Source organism: Phyllostomus discolor, chromosome 2 (assembly GCF_004126475.2).
Source record: "Phyllostomus discolor isolate MPI-MPIP mPhyDis1 chromosome 2, mPhyDis1.pri.v3, whole genome shotgun sequence".
NCBI classification, from domain to species: Eukaryota; Metazoa; Chordata; class Mammalia; order Chiroptera; family Phyllostomidae; genus Phyllostomus; species Phyllostomus discolor.
This window is the reverse complement of record NC_040904.2, coordinates 32,078,559-32,088,442: the sequence shown is the minus strand read 5'-3', so window position 1 is coordinate 32,088,442 and position 9,884 is coordinate 32,078,559. Positions and strand designations below refer to the sequence as shown.

Here is a 9,884-nt window from a genome sequence, read left to right as displayed (position 1 = left end):
ATAAATGAGAGGCACATTTGAGAAGTAAATGAAAGGTAGTAAAATATATTTGCTCTTTGACAATCATGGTAAACCTAAATTCTAAATTGGACTATCGGCCTATGTCTCCCAACTCAAATGTAGTATGTTACAACTGGGAAAAAAAAAGTAAATATCTCTTTCAGACTATTCATGCTTTGTGTATAAAAGACTAAAACCATTTAGTAAGCATTTGGTTTCCTTTTGTGATTTTTTAAAAATCCTCACCTGAGGATACGCTGATTGATTTGAGAAAGAGAGGAATGTGTCTGGGGTTGGGGGAAGAAAGAGAGAGATAGAGAGAGAGAGAGAGAGAGAGAGGGAGGAAGGGAGAGAGAGAGAGACATTGATGCGTGAGAGACAACATCGGTCAGTTGCCTTTTGTACATGCCTTGACCAGGGATGAAACCTGCACCCTAGGTATTTGCCCTGACCCGGAATCAAACCCACAAGCTTTTGGTGTATGGATCAACACTCCAAGCAACTTTGTGATCTATTTTCCAGAAAGAAATGAAGTTTTTTTTTGTATATAACCTAAGAAGACATTTTTGCTTACAAAGGTGAGAGAAGAATACTAGCTGGACAAGCAGGTATCGGGTGATCACTGAAGCTCAAGCACTTATCATACCAGCCTCATGGCACACCCATTGCGTATGTTCCTCTGGAAAAGCAATGGACAAAATGTTCCATATCCTTGTTCTGAAACATTGCTATAAGTAGCAGAAACTTTTAAAGCCAAGGTCTCATCTACTGTTAGAGTATGCTTTAACAGTTAACACAGTTATTATTTTGCAATCTCACTGTTTTTTTTTTTAAAAGATTTTATTTATTTTATTTTTAGACAGGGGGGAAGGGAGGGAGAAAGAGAGGGAGAGACATCAATGTGTGGTTGCCTCTTGTGCACCCCCGACCAGGGACCTGGCCTGCAACCCAGGCATGTGCCCTGACTGGGAATTGAACCAGCAACCCTTTTGTTCACAGGCTGGCACTCAATCCACTGAGCCACATCAGCCAGGGCTGTTTTTTGTTTTTTAATTAAATATGTTTGAACTTATGGAGTGTCTAATATTGATTTAACACTGCATGTATATGAAATTTCAGATATCTTTGTAAAAAACAATGCATTCAAAATTCCCACTTTCTCTGGAAATTGATTAGAAGGTTTCCAATATATAGGCAAGACAACTGAAAGAGGTTTGATTTACTCCAAAGTTCTTGAAATGTTGGAGTGCCAGCTTTAAAAAGTAACCATATTTTAGTCAGTTGTTCAGAAAAGTTGTCTCAAACTCTCCGCCAAAATATGCAAGTCTTGATGTTTCCAAACCATTAACTGTATCAGTGACAGAGAATCACAAGGTGGAATGTTGAAACCAAAAGGAGCTGAATATGTTTCTTTGTGCTCCCTTAGCCCATGTCCTCACTGCCAGCAGGGCTGTGTCTTCTACATTTCAGTCTTGAGGACATTCACTTAGTTTTCCTCTTCCTTTACTCCAAAGCTGCTGGGGAGTGTTCTTTAGTGAGGATGGGACTACAGTAACCCTAGTGTGGCACCAAGCCCTAAGAAGAAAGCAGCTAAATAACAATCATTGTGAGCCTTACATATTTGTGTACTAATATTACTGTATATAGTAAACATTTTGGCATTCATTTTAGATTCTTTTATTAGGTAAAAATGTTAGGGTCGGAAGAATTCTTTCATCATTTCTTCAAAGCACTAGCAAACGTTCAGGTTTTTCAGTTTGCACAAATAATCTTGAAAACTAAGAGAAGTACCTTTCTGAAGGAGCATATGTGAGAAGTAGGCAGGGGGCTGGGAGAGAGAAGGAAAGAAAACAAAGTCAGGTTATGCAACTCTTGTATCCTTAAAGACAGCTTGGAGACATGGAAACCATATGTGAACTTTTAGCTAATAAAATAAAATGCCAAAATGTGGTGGCTAAAGCTATTGCACCCAAAATCTAATTGGACATATGCTCATTTACTTGCTTATAATCAAAACATTAAAAAAAAACTGTTTTGAATTCAGGCTAGGTGTAAGTATTGGACTAACTTAATTCATGTAATTATCTCACATGGAAAGAATGCATTTGTGCCATGGCGTTATTATTATATTTTTTAAAAAAGTAAACAAGGCATAAGCTGGAATAGATAATATTTAAGCAAAACCAAAATGTTCCTATTGCCCATGTTGGAAAAAAGAAAAAAAAAGTATTAATTTAACACTGCAGCTATTTTCCGGTGAACGTGCTATTTGGCTAGTGTATTTGCTGTATATTTGTCATGTTCATGCAAACGAACATCAGTCTGTTTAGGTAATCAATGCAAATTTCATTTCTTCAGTCAAAAATAACAGCCTTTAAAAATCTGGTGAAGTTGCTGGAATGTCAGGCTTTGGTTGCTCAACTCAGTTTACGTGCTGCATGGACCCAGATTTCTCACGTGAGTTCATTCAAGAGCACGAAACCAGCTCTGGGCTCCCCTGTCCAAAGGCTCTTTTTAGTTGGTTGATCTATTTCGATTTATTTACTTAATTATTTGTTGGTTGGCTGGTTGGCTTATTGAACACAGGAAAAATAAAGTTGTTTAAAAAATAATAAAGTCCTGAAGTAGGTCTTATACACAGGCATTAATTAAGAATTAAATAGAGAAGAAAGAGTAAAAGTACATCCGGATTTTCTTTCAATCTAAGCAATTATAAGGGATGATAAGAAATTTGACCTAATTAGGCATACGGAGTTACTGGCATGTTTTTATTATCTTAGAAAACATTTGAGTAGGAACTTTAAAGGAGATCAGATGACAGAATTAAATGGAAAAAAATTAAAAATTGGATTTCCTTCCCCAAAACAAGGTAGGTAGCACAAGAAACTAAACAAACATAAATGAAATGTGTATAGAGGACATTGGTAAAGCAACTTTTCAAGCCACGTAGGAGGACAGAATCCAAACTCAGTAACAGGACTTGGCAGTGTGCAGGCTCGCGCACTTCTGTTGCCGCCTGTTATACAGGGCGGGGCAAAGGTAGGTTTACAGTTGTGAGTAGTGAAACATGGAGTTCACTCTTGTATTATTATTTATTAATTATTGTATTGTTTTTCATACAAACAACTGTATACCTACTTTTGCCCCACCCTGTATATATCCAAATAGATGCGTAAGCAAAGAATTCACAATCTATCTGTATATAATCAATAAGTTATTAAAAACTTATTCCATGCTTAGGATACAGAGAATTATCATAGAGTGAAGTTTGTCAGCAACAATGTTTTTGGATAAACTGAGATTGACGAGAGACCGTCCCAAAGAGGATGCATCTGAGATCTGTGACTACAGCAACAGAGTTGCGAAGACTGGGGAAACAAGGTAAAAACCTGAAAAAGGGACATAGTTGGGGCTGGAGGAAGGTGATCATGTCAGGAGATGAAATTGAAAGTCAAGGGTAATATTAAGGTGCTCAAAAGAAAAATACTTTTAAATTGAATTGAAATCTGAAAATAAGGCTTGTTGATCCCCTACTTTAAATTCAGTGTTGAAGTTTTGAAATTCATTTCTTTTACATTCCTGAGGAGCAGTGAAGAATAAAGGGGGTGGGGCTTATAGAAGGCATGTTGAAGGCCCCGCGGCCAGTTCTGCAGTTTCATATTCAAGACGGACTAAGCAGGGGCTTTCCAGGAAACCATCAGGGCACGCTGCTGGTTTGTGTGGACGGGAAAGGAAGAAGGGACGCTGCCTCCTGGGATGGAGCCCAGAGTTAGAGCCATCCTCAGCATCTGGAGCACAGAAAGTCCACTGCTGCAAGGTTCAATCAGCAGATTGTTTGCAAAAACATGAATTTAAAAAAAAACATTAGGAAAAAGAAGGATAAGATTATATTCATTTAAAACAAAGCTAAAGAAGACAGAGTAAGAGGGGAAATGAAAAATAACTTCATTTAATTTTCTTTTTCTATGAAAGAAAAATCCTGTCTTGGGGAAACAGAGGGAAAAGAATCCCATACACCATGGAGACCGACTCTCGAGTTTCTCCGTCATCTCTGAGTTTATTTATACTCGGTGTTCAGGGAGGACTAGATCTTCCTAAGTCAGTGACCAGTGTCGCTGCCAGCTCTAAATCTCCAACAGCAAATCTCAAGCTTATTAATTTTTTTTTTACCAAAGAAGTTTGCTGATTCTTGACCATAGTTCCAAAAACAAACTCTGACTATATATAAATATGTACAAGCATATATTGAAATCTCTCATTCATTAAGTGCTAATTATATGCCAGACAATATATCAAGTGACTTAATTATGCCATAGTGGTTAAAAACACGGACTTTGGAGTCAAACTGCTTAGGTTTGAATTCTGTCTTTGTCATTACTAACTTTGTTACCTCCTGCCAGGTGTCCTTTCTCTTAGTTTCCTCATTTTTACAAGCCAAACAATATTATTTGCTCCATACTTCATAAGGTTGTTGTGAAAATTAAATGGAATATTACAAAGTACTTAGAAATCTGGCCAGCATATAATAAGTGCTCAATTCATGTTAATCCTCACAACACTACAAGGATGTGAAAACTGAAGACCATGGATTTTTAAGAAGCTTGTCAAAGTTCGTCCATCTAATTAGAAGTCGAGCTGAAATTTTAACCCATGTGTGTTTGGCTATCCTGTCTTCACAGTGCTTTATGACTTACTGTTCACAACTTGGACCCCTGCCGCACTCTGCAACTGGCCGGCCAGGTGTTTGTACACAGAAATGGGTCAGCCCCACGGAGCTCCATTTCCCTCCCGAACAGAGACTGTCAAACATTCTTACTCTCCCCTGACCTCTGCAGAATTCAGTGAACCTAATCTACAGATCCAAAATGTAACTCATTAAAAAAAGAAAAAAAAGTTCAATTTTCTTCAGGAAAACCAGAATGGCTCTTCAGTTTGTTTGTTTGCTTAGGATCATGTAACCTTCCAAAGAAAACATTTAAGATTTTGGAGAGGAGTTGACTTTCAGTGTTGAAAAAAATGACATGATAACTGGACAGATTTGGCTCTGGAGGGGGCAACAGCATATTAAATCATGAGACACTTCAACCATCCTGTTAAAGTTAGAAAAATCCATTACCAAGTTGTAGAAGGAAAACAACTTGCGGAAATATCATCGAGGGCCGACCGTTTCCAATCACTGGTACTCCATTCATTATATGCTTGAGTGGTTCCAGGAACAACAGAAGACCGTGCACTGTTACAATGCCAAGGACAAGAAAGGCAACTCAGTCTGTCGGGCTGACTTCCCCTCGCAGCAATCCGAACATTTCAGGCTTTGCTTCCCTTGCCCAGATGTGTTCGTCACTGGAGAAGTACGGCCTGGCCAAGGACTTCTTTCTCAGAGAAGACTCCCAGCTCTCTTGTGGACCGTTGGCTGCTTCCTGAGTCCTCAGGCCTGACACACACAAACTTTGTTTAGAAAGGGCGAGAATGCCATGTCGCTCCATCTCCATTCTACCTTCCCTTCGTTCCTCATTTTAAGAGCTACTGTCAGGTGAACAGTCTCTTTGTATAGTATTTCTGGTTAGTATATTAACCCTACAAAACCATCTCATTGTCTAGAAGAGGAAACAGAGGCTCATGAAATCAAGTTTAAAAGAGCAGATACTACTAGTGGTAGAAACACAGCTTGTACCTGTCTGTTGAGTTTCAAAATCCATGACCTTTCATATGGCAGGGTGGAGGGTGGGTTGGAAGGATGAAAAATGTAGGCAGTGATGTATTGAATAGACCCTATACTAGAATATAGGGGAAAAGACTAAAGATTCTTTTGAGCAAATCCAAAAAAAAAAATGGTGCCATTGAGAGAAATGGAGAATTGAAGGGAGGAGAGCATCTGGATAAAACAGAAAATAAAAGATTCCTAGTAAATGTTTTGTCATTTAAAAAAAATGCATGGGGCAAGGGAAGATAGAATTTGAGCTTGCCTGACCACAAATTAACTTCAAGAAGAGACATACTGTCAAGGGCTGAAATGAGTAAATTATGCAGCAACACTGAATCAGTATTTTTAAATTCCTATCTGACATGCTTACTCATTTGTATTTTGCTCAAACTTTTATAATGAAAAAGTTAAATTATTACTGAGTTAAAAAGTACATACATCCCAAACTTGCTCTGTACATTTAGTTACCAACATGTTTATGAGTTAAAGCTATCAAATGAGACCTTAAACTTGGTGGAAAATCTTTAAAAATAAGACTGGATAATAAGTTTTGACATGAAGGTCTACAGTTTAAGTCTAGATATGAAAGCCATGCTTACTTAAAAGATAAGAGAGCCTAGTTGCTTAGTCTTGAGATGGCCTTATTTAATTTGCATATCTGGTAATTATCTGGTGATTATTGCTTAAATGTGTTGGAGATTCTTGTGAAAGAATTAGCAACTGGGGTTTATCACACAGACATGCCTTGGAAAGCTCTCTCACTACTGAATAGCTTGGAGATTTTATTAGATAACTAAATTCTTATCACTGATTTGGCATTGAGCTGCTCTGACTTCATTCTTTAACCTTTTGTTATCCTGTAAAAAAAGTTGGTAATTGGCTTCATTGATTCACCTTCCATATTCCACTGTCTTTCGGGTTTTGTCCTAATATCTCCAGCTCAAGAAAGAATATATTTATGCAGAGCTTGAGTTAGGGAACAGCTGGTATTGAAAATGTTTCTCTTCTTTAAGCCCTCTCCCTTCCTTATCCAAACAGAGAGAAGACAGATCTGTTTTCTCCTACTCAGAAGGAGCGGAGTGAAATCCAAGTCCTCTAAGAAAGAGACGGAATGCTGTTCTACCTCACTATTCACTCCTACTTCAAACTTTAACTTTTGGACTCACATCATTTTGAGAATGTTAAACCATTTTTCAAAGACAGCCTCCCAAGAGGTAGGTGAGGATTAGTTCCAGTTTAAGCAACGTTTAAACATGCACATTAAAAAAAAAACAAAGTTAAACAAACAGGCGAGACACACTGTTCTTTCCCTGTTTACAGAATATAGTTATAACATCGAAAAGCAGCTCAGGGTGTTTTCGGCATCTCACACTGCATCCCTCAACCTTCCAGATCCTCCAGAAAGAAGCTTGGGAAGACTTGAGCTGCTGAGAAGTTGCCAGCTAAGGAGTCAGTTTGGAAGCCACCTTAAACCAAAGTTATGTAATCAGAACTATTGGTCTGAAGCATGTGTTTGAATAATGTCTTAAATGGCATTAACATGGACAGTAAAACTCTTGCATTATTTTCTTCCCTGGGGACACATAATGCAAAACTTCATTGACTCGAGCCAGTTTGGTAAATGGGGCAGAAAATGCCTGTAGAACTGATGTAATGTTATGCAGAAAGCGGAGCATAAGATGGCATATAAACTGTTAATGGCATTGTTTCCTAGGCTCTGCATGTGCAGCAAAGTGGATATTGTTGCTGCTTGTAAGGGAACACCCCGATTACAATTAAAGTACCAGTATGCACGGTTCCTGGCACACACATGACTATGGGGCACAGATTAGAATTCATTTCATCAAGCTTTAATTTCATGTTCAGTCCCTTTAAAGTTCCATATCTCTTAAATATGCTGCCAGCAACCTGTTATCTGGCATAATGAAAAGCAGTGTAACCACTCACCAAATAAAATCCCGTATAAAACCTAAACCTCAGTTTCACTTTTCAGGCACTGGTTTCATTGCTTATTGCACCCACCCTTTCTCTCCACCAGAGCCTCTAATGAGCAGCAACTCGGGCCAAACGCTGCCAAGAGTGAGCAGGTGGGTTTGATGGGATGTGAAATGCAGTTTGCCTATAACTAGACTACCATTTTCTGGCAAGAGCATATGGATATTTGGGGGCGAGAATAATTTAAGCAGGATGTTTACAAATAAGAATGAAAATAAATCATGCTGTTTTAATTGTTATTCATTTGGATAATACTGATTAAACGTCATAGCATATTTAAAGGAATATTTCTGGAAAAAATTCCTTTGTACTTTGTTAAATATAAAATAAATGGATTTCCAGGGGCAGGGCACATTTCATGCTATCTTCACAAACCAGAAAAACAGAGCCTGTTTGTATGATAAGACCATTCATTCATTCTTTCATACATTCATTTGCTTTAAAAAAAGAAAACCTCTGAAATAATGATTTTTACTTATTTCTTAGGCAAATCAGTAAATATAAACATGGGATTTATAAACCAAGAACAAGATTATTTTATAGTTACTTTGATTTTCTTATCTAGTAAAATTTTTAACAGAAAGATCTTATATTTTCATAGCTAATAATATGTTTGGTTTAAATTATGCTATATATGTTATGAGAAGAAAGAAATATGTTAAAGAAACTCTAGGGTGAATGTGAGAATCAAAACAGATGACGTGATATGGAAAGCATTTTCAGAGTGGTGAAACATTTCACAGGCTTCCAAGCTTATTATTATCTTTAGAGGCAAAATGGTGTAGGGGAGAGAGTAGACAAAAGAGTGAAAAGTCAAGTATAGTACAAACTATGCAACCAGTCAGTGTGTGGACCCGTGGAGGTCATTACCCTCTCAGAGACTTAGTTTCTGTTTATTTAAATAGTTCCTTTATAAGTGCCTTATTCATCCCCCCCACCAGCTTACTGTGAGAATCAGCTATATTTAAAAGCACTTTTTTGAACTGTAAAGCACAATAAATAATTTTGAAATTTGTAAAATGTGTTCTTCTTGATCTCAGTAACCATTTAGGAGAACTACAACTAACTTTCAGAAATAGGGAAATTTCAGAAGCCTATTTTATACGAATGCAGATATTCAACTACTTCAAAAACTTCCATTTATAAATGTGATTAGTGTTAATAAAAGACTCTATCCAATTAAATGCCTTTGAATCTAGAAGTATAAGCACAAATAAAATTCACAGATTTCTTATTTGACTTGTTATATTGATAATAGCCATATTATTTTTAAATTTACATGTTTCCTTTTAAGGTGTATAAAATAAGTATAAAATATGAATTCTGTCCAGAAGGTATCCAGCCATGTAATATGAAAAATAGAGACATTTACTGAAGAAGATACAAGGAACATTGTACATGGGACAATGACACCTCAGTCCCCTTCAAAGTAGCACCTAGGGAACTCACACAGTTCTCCCAATTGCCATCAGCTGCCCCATCATATTTTCTTGAATCTTATCGATGGTCTGTAATCTCTTCCCTTTCAGAGGTGATTTTAATTTGGGGAAAAGCCAGAAGTCACAGGATGCCAAATCTGGGCTGCAGGGGGGCTGAGTTGCCTGGGTGATTTGAAGTTTTGCATAAAATCTCTGTACACAACCTGATGCATGAGTGGGTGTGTTGTCCTGAGAAAGCTGCCAATCACCAGTTGTCCATAGCTGCTGCCGTGTGAATCATCTGAAAAGTTTCCGCCAAGGAATGTTCAAGCTTAACATGCTTAAAATTTGATGTCAATTCATTCCTTTATTTGCTCAGTCATGTTGAATGTGATGGCCACACAACACACAGGCTCACTCACTGGCATCTACTGACCCCACTGATCAGTACAGTGAAGCCATCTTTGTTTGCTCATGTGGATTCCAGTCTACTCTTCTTGGCTGCCAGGTTACATAGATGTCACACAAATCATTCTAGTTATATTAACAATGCTGGACTTTTTCTGCACAGACCTAGTATATTATAAATGATATAAAATATGATGACCAATATTTTAAAAAGAACAAGATATGTCCAACAATCATGAGCCCAAGACCTAAGGCATAAGCAAACATGCATGCAGGGGTGGGCAAACGTAGGTTTATAGTTGTTCACGTGCAAAAAGACATGCAGGTTATGATTATTGCAATAGCTTTATTAACTCTAC

The 9,884-nt window shown here is 37.6% G+C and overlaps 1 long non-coding RNA gene across 1 annotated transcript; it reads left to right on the top strand.

Annotated features, from left to right (window-relative positions):
* Nucleotides 1-5,375: 5,375 nt before the first annotated feature.
* On the top strand, nt 5,376-6,958 carry LOC118498695. The gene is made up of 2 exons (XR_004901164.1): nt 5,376-5,533; nt 6,743-6,958. It is a non-coding gene; the product is annotated as an uncharacterized LOC118498695 (long non-coding RNA).
* The last annotated feature ends 2,926 nt before the right edge of the window (nt 6,959-9,884 follow it).